Genomic DNA, 13,269 nt, shown 5'->3' with positions numbered 1-13,269 from the left:
GAACTGCTGCTGTTTAGAAGCCACGCAGGCAAAAGACGAGGACCCTGCCCACAGGCCAAGGAGAGAGGCCGGAGTGGGCCCTTCCCTCACCGCCCCTAGAGGGACCAGCCCTGCCAGCACCGTGGTTGTGGACGTTCAGCCCCTGGGTCTGGGAGAAGAGGGGGCTTGTGACCAGCAACTGGCCACCTTGGCTAGCGGAGGAGAGACGGGGTATTTTGCGGGGACTGGGAGGAGGTGAGGGAGCCCCCATCTGTCCCCCTCTCCCTCGTCTCCAGCGTCCCCTCCCTCTCCCCCACCCTCTCTGCCCTGTCAGAGACCATTCAACAGCAGCACTGGGGTGACCGGGCTCCCTGCATTTTCTGTGTCCTGGGTATCAAATGGGCCTCCCCAAAATAACCCACGTGGAGGGTCTGTGGGGAGGAGACCCTGGGGTGAGGCGTGGGACCTGCACTAAGCAAGAGCTCGGGGTGGTGGGGGGGACACCACAGCCCCCTGACGGTGGCGGGGCAGGAACTTGCCCTGCGCTTCATCATTACCATTAATCACGATAATTAATGATTATAAATTATATTTAATGGGTGAGTCATTATCATTACTGGCTCAGGAAAGCTCTCTCTGGGTCTCTGTCACTCCTGGGGTGTGGCATGCCCCATGGAAGCCAGGCTCTGCCATTTACAAGTGTCGGGGACCAGGGGAAGGTGCTCGAGGGGTCTGTGGTGACGGAGGTGTTGGGGGGACCCAAAGGACACCGAGAGGTCGCGCTGGGGAGCACAGAGCAGGCGAGTCCTGAGGAGGGAGGAGATGAGTGGGGGAAAGAGGGCCGGGGACACGGTAACTGGCGGTTTTCAAATACCCAGTGACTTTGGGGAAGAGGTGAGAACAGCGCCTGGTTTTTCCCCCACGCCCTTGGTCAACAGCACTGACCTCCCTACCTCCTGGTGCGTGATTTTGTTGGGGACAGAAACACCTTGGACTCCACCAGGGAACAGGCCACACACCGATGGTTGCCATAGGATCATCTGGGCCCCGGCCTGTGGTTGCCACTCTGTGGCAGGAACTCCTTAGCCACCTGGGTGGATCCCGTGCTTCACACCCTGCAGTCCCTCACGTGGACTGGCTGTGACCTCAGCCTAGAGACAGAGGGACCGCCGCCCAGCGAGGTGGCGGAACGGGCCCAGGGTCTCATAGCTAGTCAGTGGCAAAGGTGGAATTCGAACCCTAGCGGCCGAGACCCAGGAGGGACCAGGCAACCCCTGGGCTGGTGTGCCAGGCCGCTGTGACAAAACACCACAGACCAGGGCCATTGAGCCACAGAAGGGGACCTCTCACAGTTCCGGAGGCTGGAAGTCTGAGACGAAGGGTGGGCAGGGTTGGTGTCCCTGATGCCCTCCCGTGGGTTCTCTCCCAGGGTCTCCTGGAGAAGGTGAACACCAGGAGACAGACCTGGTTCCATGCCAGCTCCGTGGCTGAGCAACCACTGGACCTTGGGTGGTTTTCAGGACTCTCCTGACCTCAGTCTCCTCATCTGCAAAATGGGACTACCGATAGATCAACCGTGAGGATCCGATGAGGAACCGTCCCCAAATTTCCTGGCCCCTGGGGAGCGCCCAACCACTGGTTGCTATTGTTAGCTTCCCCCAAAGCAGAGAAATGGAAATGGGTACCTGCCCAGGGTTCTGGGAGCACAGCCAAGATCCCCCCATCCCAGACACGACATTTCTTTCCAGCCTTGAATTTGGGATTCCGCTCTGTGCTGTATCCACACTTGTTTGAATATAAAAATAATGCTATCAATTGCCATCAGGGACAATTAGGGCCCCTGGAAATGAGCCTTAAGTATCCTCTGCCATGGGCCGTGCAATACCCTGGACACCTGCGACGTGAGCTCAGAGAGACCTGAACTCTAAGGGACTGTCCCTCACTCCTGGGTTTCAGTGAAGGGCGGTTTTGCTGACGGGGCATGTTGATAAGCCATCTGGGTTGAAACCACTGGGAAGGTGGTGCTGCTGGCATCTAGTGGGTAGCGACCAGGGACCTTCTAACGGCCCCTACGAGGCCCCGAGAGCCCAGCCAGGGAAGCAGCTCACCCGGAGGCCAAGAGCACCGCAGCTCGGCCGCCTCTGGGCTTCCAGACCATGTGAGGCTGAGGTCAGCCTCCGGCCCTCCCCACGGCGCTGACTCCTTCCAGTTTCTCACCAGCCCCGGCTCCGCCGGCTCACTTTCTTTTCTTCCCTTTCTTTCATTGTTTCTTTCCTTTTCTTTCTCTTCTCCTCTTTTCTCTGTCTGCTCTGCCTCTTTCTGACTCTCCCCTCTTCCTCTCTCTGGGTCTGTGTCTGCAGCCATGTCCTCAGCCCTGGCCGCTCACCCTCCCCTCCCTGAGCCGTGCTCTCCTTCCCCCTCCTCCTCTCTCCCTCCCTCCCTCCTTCCCTTCTTCTCTCTCTCTCTCTCTCTCTCTCTCCTTTCTCCACCTGTTTCTCTCCCTCTCTCCTCTTTCCCTTCAGCTTTCTGTCTGTCCGTCTGTCCCCGTCTCTGAGTGTATGGCCCGAAGTGTGAATTAACGAAACCCCTGGACACAGGCAGATTGGGCTGAGAACCCACCTTAGCCTGGAGGTGGGGGGGGGGGGGCGATGATGGCCACAGGAAGCAGTCACACAGTCTGTCATCCTGGTCCCTGTAGACCAAACCAGTCACCCAGCGCCCACCACAGACCTAATGCTATCCTGGGTCTGCGTCAACCCAAGAGCTGCCCGAAGTGATGGACTCCTCCATGGAGAGACTGGGGGGAAGTCTAGACAGTGAGGGGCAGTTTCAGATGCTCCACTGTCTCCCCAAAAAATCACTGTGAAATCCGTCTCTCCCCGATGCTTTGAAAGGCCACCGGGCGGGTGGGAGAGATGTGTTAACAGCTGTGACTGTATCCGAGGAGGACTTTTACTCCATTTCGGCGACCTGGGCCATCTGGAAAGGGACTTTCTGCTTTACACAGAAAGCCACATGCCGTAGGATCCCAGTTTTATAGAATGTCCAGAAAGAGAAAGACCCTTAGAAACAGAGAGTTCAGTTGGTTCTCTGCCTCTGCAGATTTCACGTCCTCAGATTCAACCAACCTTGGAGAGAAAGTACTTGGGGAAAAAAAATAATGCAAATTAACAAACAACCGCTGGTTGCTGCAGCACGCACCTGTCAACCCAGCAACTTGGGAGGCTGAAGCAGAAGGTGCACAAGATCAAGGCCAGCCTCGGAGACTTAACAAATGAAAAATCAAAAGGACTGGCCACATGGCTCCGTGATAAAGTGTCCCTGAGTTCAATCTGTAGCATAAAATAAAGAATATAAAAACTATCTAGGTAGCATTTATATTGCATTAGCATTTATAAACAATCAAGATCGGATTTTGAGTATAAGGACGTGTATAGGTTTTGTGCCAAGAACATGCTCTTTCATATAAGGAACTGGAGCATCCAGATTTTGGTGTCTGCAGAGGGTCCTGGAACCAAGTCCCCCCACCACACACACCCACACCGGGATACTAAAGGGTGACGAAGACTAATGGTCACCTGGGGGACTGGGAATGGGACACTAACTGCAAATAGCCATGTGTCATGGGGTGATGAAAATATTCTAAAATTAGATTATTTGGCATGGTCATACAACTCAACAAAATTTGCTAAAAAATGTTAAATTTGCTAAAATTGATAACCCATCATGGTCCACGACCTACACCTCAATAGAATTACTTATTTACAAAGGCAGAAGGAGACGGAGGTGGGTGCTGGGCGGTGGTAGCCCTGCCCACTAACGAGGCCCCTGGGCTCTCTGACTCAGAGGCTCCTTCCCACCAGGGAGGACAGACTAGAAGTTGGTGGGAACCCAAAGTGGATTTAACAGTTGAAGTGACGCTTCAGATTTGGGGGTCTGATGTCCCTGGGGGGTGGGGTCTCAGCTTCGCCCTGCTGGCTGTGTGTCTTGGACTGTGACTCGGCCCCTGTGTGTCCTGCTTCTAATCAGGATCCCTGGGACACCTCGGCTGTGGGGATGGCTGAGGATGTGATGTCAGAGTGCAGCTGGGCCCTGGGCAGAAGGACTGGCACGTGGCAGATTTGTAATTACATGTAATTTCTCGGGATGATGACTCGTCCACGAAATAATCACACACATTTGAACCAGTCTGAAAAGACGGGGTCAGTTAGATCTGCCGAGGCTTGTCCACAGAGCGTGCCTTTGTAGCCAGGATCATAAAGGCTCCCGTCTCGCTGCCGGGACCTGGCGTCTACCACCCTTGGTGACTGACACCAACCACCCGTGTGTGTGGGAGTGGGCAGAAAGTGGGCCAGGCTGCCCTCGTTCTGTCGCAACGAACAATCTGGACTGAGGACTTCTCCAGAGGGACCCATTACACTCAAGTAATTATCAAAAAAATTAGTAGAATTAGTTTTATGACCTTCCAAAACAGAAGGGGACACTGTCTTATCTCACGCGGCTTTCTATTAAGCCGAGGTGGCTCATTGGGTGGAGAAGTAATTTTCCTATAACTGATTGTGGGGACTTAGAAAAGTTATTTAACTTCTCCCAGCCTAAATCCTTCTGTGGCCAGAAGGAGATAAAAGTGGGCCTCCTTGAATAGGATTTCCTCGAGGGGACAGCCTAAAGATTATGTAACTCAGTGTCCTTAACAGAGAACTGTGCGAGGTGGAGCACGTGGCAGATGGCCACCAACATGGTCTCTCTGTGTTCCTCCTGCATATCCCCAGGGACGCTAACCTGATAGGAACTTGGTTCCTCCAACCTGTGGGAAACAGAGTATCCGTCCCGGCTTAAGGGACCACGGTTAACCTGGTAGATGGGATCCAGTGCCATGGCATAGGCACCACCATTCTCCCTTCTACTACGATGGCAGGCATTACTAGTCGATCATTGTGAGGTGTGTTTTTTGTCTGGTTGGTTGATTCAGGTTTATTTTTTCATTTAAGTTTGGATCCAGTCCCAGAGCACCGGAGGCCACCACTACCAACTGATCAAATGCAGCACACCCCATAAAAGTCATTTGCCAACCCCTAGAGAAAAGCTTAAAAAGAATGGAGTTAGCACAAGGTCTGGTGCTGAGAAACACTCAATAAGTAAACAGGTAAAGCATGAGGACAACAGGGTTATTTAATGCCACCGTCACCTGTGTCTTCATTTGATAACCTCTTCAAAGGTGGAGCCCAAATCCCTCCACGCTCCCCCCTCCCTAAACGCGGGTCTTTCTAGAACAGGTGGAGGTTCTCAGAGGTCTACCTGGGATGCTCGTAAATTGAGGTCCCAAGGCACCTCCTCTGAAACGATGCATAGTGATATGATCTCATCTTGGGGGATAAAAACTCTTTAGTTACAGTATTTTTTTTTTTTTGGTCTAGCGCTGGCTGCAGAGACTTCCTGGAAGTATCGGTTCTCCGAAGAGCTCATTCTGGCAATGAAGGAGAAATCCTTAATTGGTAAGACACAGCCGACTATTTTCTGGCCAGGAGGCACATCACAAAACTGTAAGGCAGGCGTCCACAGCTGAGCTGAACGCCAAGCCCAGTGGTGCTCTCCTTAGGAAATTGGTTTTAGCTGTAGGAACGGCTGGCCTTGGAGGGCATAAAGACAGCATCGGACACCAAGCCTGCAATTGCAAGCATCCCACGCTATTAATCGTGGGAAGATTGATTCCTGCTCCAATGTCCGTCTTCTCTTACTGCAAATTTAAGAGCGTTAATTATGGTCGTGCAATTATGAAAGGGAAACATATTCTTACAAATGCAGAATGTTTGAAACGAGGAAACAGAAACATCCGTAGATTCACCATCCAAACAAAGTCAGTATTAAAATCTGGGGTCTTTCTGAAATTGTCTTTGCCTATTTGCGTATCATTATGTTTGGGTATAATATACAAAGATTTTTATCTCCTGATTATTTTGGGGGTGGAGTACCAGGAATTGAACTTAGGGGCACTCAACCACTGAGCCACATCCTCAGTCCTGTTTTGTATTTTATTTAGAGACAGGGTCTCACTGAGTTGCTGAGCGCCTCACTTTGGCTGAGGCTGGCTTTGAACTCAGGATCCTTGAGATGCTGGGATTATAAGCATGTGCTGGTGTGCCCAGCTATTTCTGGACTTTTTTATATCACTTTGTGACATAGCATTTCTCCATGTTTTGGCACACTCTCCACATTTCAGTAGTTAAACAAATATTCCAATCAATGGCTATGCCATTATTTGCTCAACCATTAGGATATATGTATATATACACAATATTGTTCAAAGGCAGAGAGCTCTGTGTGGGCTACTGCAGAGGCTATAGTAGCTGTCTTTGCAGGGAGGGATTTTTTTTTTCACACAGAGGACTGCTTTCTTGAGTTACATTCCAATCTCTCTCTCTCTCAAAGAGATCTAAAATACATAAAGTGAGTAAAGTATACACACCTTATGTATACAGATCAACTGATCTGACACATGCATACACCAGCACCCCCAAAGGGCCCTTCCATGGCACCATTTTAAAACAAACTCTTGCAGCCTACGGAATGATACATTTCCATCTTTGCCCTAAAAGTTCAGTGGTCCTCTCTGACCCAGAGCTCTAGGGCTGCGTGAGACTACGACAACCCCTTCCCCGAGCACCCCTGGCCTAGGTGTGGCAGGTCCCCGTCCAGGCCAGCTTCTCAGAGGAACTGGCCTCGTCCTTGAAGGGAACTTGGAGAAAGCAGACTCTCTTCCAAGTCTCTAAGTGACGTTTACTCCTCTTCCACCAGTCCTTGGTGCACTGAGGAGAAAGTGGAAAAGATCGTGGATATTTTTATCTAGTTTATAAACGACTTTGGGAGCAGCCAGAAATTTTCTTTCTAGCAATTAAAGAACTTGACATCATTAATTCGCCACAGATAATACAGCCTGTGGATTTAAAAATAAAAACGTGCCTATGGGCATACATACACATCTAACACAAATATACATGCATACACGGAAGACGTCATAAATAAAAACAAATATGTTCCTCTAGACGCCTCGGATTCCTTCCCAGCTGACCCTGATCACCATCCCTCCACTGTCCCTGCCGGGGGCCTGCTGGGGTGGAGTGCCCCAGCTACTTAGAGCCACCACTTCCTGTCATTCTTCCAATAAGCCCCGCCCCATATTCAGATGAGGAGTCTGAGGCCGCAGGCCACACGGGGAGCACCAGGGCTAAGATTGCACCTGGGGTGCTGGCCCCCAGGGCTGGCACTCGGAGTCAGCAGGCCGGTCCTCCTCGCCAGGCCTCCTGCACCGTGGAGTTCTAGGTCCTGAAAGTTCCCTGACCCTCCCTTGTAGACTTCTTTTCTTTCTTTTTCTTTTTTTTATTATTATATTTTATCGAGAGACAGGGTTGCTTAGGGCCTCGCTAAGTTGCTGAGGCTGGCTTTGAACTCACCATCCTCCTGCCTTAGCCTCCAGAGCCACTGGGAGGACAGGCGTGCCCCCACCGTGCCTGGCTCCATTGGAGGGTTCTAACACTTGACCTGCTGGAAAGGGCATGTCCCAATTTTAAGGGAAAAGACAACACAATTCTGCATTTTCACACTTAATAGAGTAGAACACGCTCTATCCTGCATAGTTCATGAACAGGTGGGGGTTGGTGGCTTTTATATCTTAATGGATCCATCGAGATAGAATCTAGATGTGGTCAGAATTCACCTGTTACAGTGTGTTCACAGTCATGTGACCATCCCTACCACATGATCTGAGAACATTTTCTTTACCTCTGAAGTCAAGCGCATGCCGTTAGCAGTCCCCACCACCAGCCACAGCCCCTCACCCGCACACCCCTCACCCGCACAGCCCCTCTGCTCCTGGCAAACACAGATCTGCTCTCTGACTCAGTGGGCTCTGTCTCCCCAACACTTCACATAAAGAACGTCGTAAGGTGCCCCCTTTGTGGTGCCTGGCTTCTTCCCTGTGATGTTGGAGGCTCATTCACCTGAGCGTGTGACTCTGGACTTCAGGGTGCGGAGCAGGACTGGGCAGGCCACTGATAGTTTGGGATCAATGCTAAACGTCCTCCTCCCTCTTCATTATAGGGCCCCTTTCCTCAAAATCGTCTCTCCCTTTTTTAAGCCTCCCCTGCCCCCTGCTACTTCCAATTGTACTTTATTCCCAAAGAGCAACTGGTATCATTTCATTTTATTTGCATTCGCGTCTATAATCCATCGAAAGTTTTTTTTTCCCTCTCTTTTTTTTCTTTTTTTGCACATGCTGAAAGACAGGAGCCCAGCGTTATTATTTTCTTTCCGTGGATCATGGGTTGGCCTAGCAACGTATTTCAAATAAACCGTAGTGTCCTACTGGGCTCAAGGGTTACCTTTGGGTCTTCTCACACTGATCCATGTTTTCCTGTTCCTAAACCAGCCACACCACATTTATGGTTTTAACCTGACTTTGCATTCTGATAAGTTTCACAGCAAGTACAATCCTGCCTTGTATGTTCACACGGATGCAGGTCTGGATGCATTCCTTTGGGGCCATTCTGGGGCACTTCCTCCTGCTTTTGTTGAAGCCAATCTCCCAGTTCCCCTCCCCCACCATTAAAAGTAAATTGTTGCTATTTTAACTGACCCTGGAATTTTAGGTTATCTTGATAGATTTTTCTAAGATACATGTTTTCTGTCCCTCTTCCCCCCCCCCCCCCCCCCGCGACGCAAGAACATAATACTCATTTCTAGTCATATGCATTTTGTTTTATGAAATTGAACAAGATGTGAAAGATTGTTTTTTGAAACAGTTTTTCTCAAGTGATTCTTGAGCCTCTTCTCTGAAGTGGTTTCCCAAGTTATTTTATAACTGGCTTCATATCTACTGCTCTGTGGCTAGAATATTTTCCTCCACCTCTATCTCAAGGGGTTTATTGCCAGTATAGACAAAAGTTACTCATAGTGTATATTTGTGTTGTTTCCAGTTACCTTACACATGCTCTTAGCAATTCTAGTAGGATTATTTTTTTCTTTGTTTTAATTAGTTATACATGACAGTAGAATGCATTTATGCACTTTGATAGACCATACATAGATGAGATATAATTTCTCATTTTTCTGAGTGCACATGCTGCAGAATCGTATTGGTCCTGCAGTCACATATACACATACAGTAATAATGTCTGCCTTATTCTACTATCTCTCCTATCTGTACATCCCCTCCAGTGCCCTCCCATCACTTCCCTAGTGCCCCCCCCACCTTATTGTGAATCAGCATCCACATATTAGAGAAAACACTTGGCCTTTGGTTTTGTGGGATTGGCTTATTTCTCTTAGCATGACCTTCTCCAACTCCAATCATTTACTGGCAAATGCCATAATTTCACTCTTCTTTAAAGCTGAGTAATATTCCATTGAGTATATAGACCACATTTTCTTTATCCATTCATCTATTGAGGGACATCTAGGTTGGTTCCACAGTCTAGCTATTGTGAATTGAGCTGCTATAAACATCGATGTGGCTGCATCACTATATTAATCATTAGGTGTCTTTATTTTACAAAACAAACCACCCATAAAAAGAGAAATTTAGTTTTTAGGTTTTTGTTTTTTTCTTAATGCTTACACTGACTTTGTTTTCTTACTCTGTAATTATTGCCTTAACTTTAGTCATTTTGAATTTTTTGTTTGTTTGTTTAAAAACCTTCATTATATTTAGGTGATTTCCTTCTACTAATGTTTTACGTGGTGCCTCATTAGGAATGACTACCGAACGTAATCACATGACTTCTCAGCTTCATCTTAAATTATGGATGAAATTCATGGCGGCTATGTGGATCTTGTGTTCAAGACAGCCTTGAATCCCTGGCACAAGTCCTACGTGGACATCTCGTATTATTCTTTGGATGCTAGGCAAGCACTCTGTCCCTGAGTTATACCCCAGCCCTGTTTATTATTGATTATTTTTTTTCTAAAAAAGATTGATTTTTATCCTCTAGGATTGCTTCTCAATTTTTAAATTATTAAAATTAATATATTGTTGATGGAATTGTAAATTGGTACAACCACTCTGATAAGCAGTATGGAGATTTCTCAAAACATCTGGACTGGAACCACCATTTGACCCAGTTACTGTGGTTTATACCCAAAGGACTTCAAATCAGCATACTACAGGGACACCGTCACATCAATGTTTATAGCAGCTCAACTCACAATAGCTCAACTATGGAACCAACCTAGGTGCCCTTCAGTAGATGAATGGATAAAGAAAATGTGGGACCTAGACCCAACGAAATACTACCCAGCCATCAAGAAGAGTGAAGTTTGACATTTGCTGGTAAATGAATGGAACTGAGACTATCACACGGTGAAATAAGCCAGCCCCAGAAAGCCAAAGGTCGAAGGTTCCCTCTGATATGAGGAAGGTAGAGAAAAATAAGGAGGAAAAAAAGTGAAAGAGAAAGTGAGAAAGAAAGGAGGCAATAAAATAATAAAGTGTCTGATATTATTGGATTACCATCCCAGAGAATTTGGCTTGAGAGAAATCTCTTATTTCATCTGCTGAGGTTTTCCTGGTGTCCGGGTTTAGCACGTACTTCATGAGGGTAAGGAAATGGTATTTCTTTTCTGTTCAGGTGGGCCGGCTTCTCCGTGAAGCAGTGGGGTGGAGTTGGAAGCCTGCCCTTGGCAATTTCTCCTCCTTCCTACCTGCCCCTGTTGATCTGCCTGCTATGGAAAAGGAGGGTATTGATTTCTCCCGCTATATGGGCATTCATTTTATCAGGTTCTCATTGTTTTTCTAATAGTTTGGGGGTCTGATTCCTGGCGTTGTTAGGTGCTTGGCGCTGCTTCAAGTGCTGTCGGATATCAGTGGTTTATTCAGTCTCGTGATAAACCCGGGAGGAGAGGGCAGCATCCAATAGCTTCGCAGACGAGGAAGAAACAGGAACCGGAGCCGCTGGTCCAGGGCCCCAGAGTTAGTGAGGAGCAGGTGCGGGTCTCAGACCCGGCCTCTTGTCCAGCAGGACCCGGCGGCTGACCTCCTGGCGTGGATGGTCCCCCTCTGGGCCACCGCCCCCTGGTTACATGGTTAACGCAGGTTCTCTGTCTTGTCTCGTCACCGTCCCTGTGTCCTGCAGCTGATGGGTCCCTGTGAGCCGCTATTCAAACCAGGACAGCCACCCTGGGCTGAGCTGTCCTTGGACGGTGACTGACAGTGTGACTCATTCATCGATTCAAAACTTTCTGAAAAAAACTGCACAGCCCCTGTACCTTTGCCCACACAGGTGGTTCAGTTTTTATGAATCATTGTTTGCAAAAAACCCCAAAGACGGAAGAACTGCAGTGGATGCAGCATTTTTCATATATATATATATATATATATATATATATATATATATATATATATATATATATATATAAAACCACAGTTATTTATATATATTTAGAAAAAAAATAGATCCAGTTATTTGATTAATAGACAATGCACAAAGGAATCAGAGGACTCTTCCAACAGCTGCATTTTATGTGAAGGTCATTGGACACTCCAAGGTCACTGTGGAGACGGGCCTTGCTCTAGTCACTCGGGCAGATCACGGTCTTCCTCACGGTGCCCTTCGCTGTCTGATGGTGCTTGTTTAGGTATTTATGTACCTAAACACAAGTCTGTGCACAGAATGCAAGGTCCGTGACCACAGGCTCCTTCCGAGTCTTGTCCGTGGTGGTTGAATTCCCATGAATCCCCAGCATAAGCCCCGATCTGTGCACCAACTAGTTTCTCAATAAACATTTAGTGAATGCGCTTGGTTAAAGTCTGTGGTGCAGAGCTTGGTATCCAGCAAGTGCTCAATAAATGCTTCTTACTCTCAAAGTCATTGCTACTGTTCTCACTGCGCTATTCATGGGTACGGTCAGGCCTGGAGCGAAGGGTCAGATTAGGCACCACGGACATACACACACACAACTAGCATTTATTTTAAAGGAAAATGTTACCAATCTGGTCTGAGATGTGGACTCGTCCCCTCTGAGAGCCGGGCAGGGGTCCTGTGAAGGCTGAGACCTCGCAGGGTCAAGGTGCTGTTTGAGAGCAAGGTCAGAGACGGGGGCATTGGGGTGGGTTCTGCTCTTCTCCCTCTGCGCCTCTTCCTCCGCCCTCTCCCCTCCAGCGCGACCCTGGACCCCCGTCCTTGCAAACTGACAAGCGTTCCTTGGGCACCCACGCAGGACACCAGCTCTGCTCAGGACCCTGCTTTCCCTCCAGGTCACCAGATCTTTTCCGCAGGAAACCGCGGTCAGAGCAAAGTTGCTACCTAGAGCTCCCTCTGCTGATGCGCTGGGCTGCGCCTGAAAACCCGCCCTTTCCAGCCGCACAGCTGGGCACCTGGAGTCTATGCTGGGCTCTGGCCTGAGGCCACTCCCTTCTCTGGAACAGGGAACAGGGAGTGGGGGTTCCAGGTGACGCCTATCCACAGCCTGCCTGCTGAGGGACAGGGGGCCTTTGGCTTCCTGATCCTCTGACCACAGCTCCAGGGATCCTGGAGCTCACAAGAGCTCCCAGGAGAGTCAGAGATTCCTCGGGGCGGGAGGGCGTCCCTGGCACAGGGCACGGGGAGGCTCAGAGGCAGGTGAGCCACCTGCTCCCCACCCCTGCTCTGATGCAGAAGTGAAACTTTGGGGGAGTTTTTAGAGTCTTTGAAGAGCAAAGACAGATCCATTTGCAGAGCCTGGGTGCAAACAGACTCTAATAAGCTAAAAAGAAACACATGATTGAGATTTTAAAAAACCCAGAAATCGTGTATTTCACTGAATTTAACTCTTAGTCTGAAGTTTATTTCGATTCAGAAGAAGTCATGTGGAGCCCCCGTTCTCTGGTACCCCATGGCAGAAGCACTGGCTGGGCGGGGGGGGGGGTGAGTCCAGGCGTGCCAATCCACCTGCTCCTGAAATGAATAGCGCCCCATGTTTTCTGAGCACTTACTATGTGCCAGGCTCAGTAGAGAGAACGAGTTATCTCATTTAATCCTTACAACCAAGGCATCCAGGAGGTGATAACAATGAAAGTCTGAGGTGCAAAGAGGCTGAGCAGGGAGTGGGGGGCCTGGGCCTGCTATTGCTGTCACATCTCCTCACCTGTTGGGCACTCCTAGGGATAAAGACCCCTCCTCCGGTTCCCCCATACCCCCAGCTCAGGGCCGGGCCCATCCAACAGCCCAGCCCTATAGGATCATGGTTTACTCTTCCTTCACTTAGAGAACGGAACAAGTTAGGGTTTGGGATGGGAAGGGAACCCCACAAATCAGCAGG

The sequence above is a fragment of the Marmota monax genome, unplaced genomic scaffold (assembly GCF_021218885.2).
Source record: "Marmota monax isolate L192 unplaced genomic scaffold, Marmota_monax_Labrador192_F-V1.1 WCK01_AAM20220418_F8-fsc00035, whole genome shotgun sequence".
Lineage (NCBI taxonomy): Eukaryota > Metazoa > Chordata > Mammalia > Rodentia > Sciuridae > Marmota > Marmota monax.
The sequence above is the reverse complement of the archived record's forward strand: the minus strand, read 5'-3'. Positions refer to the sequence as shown.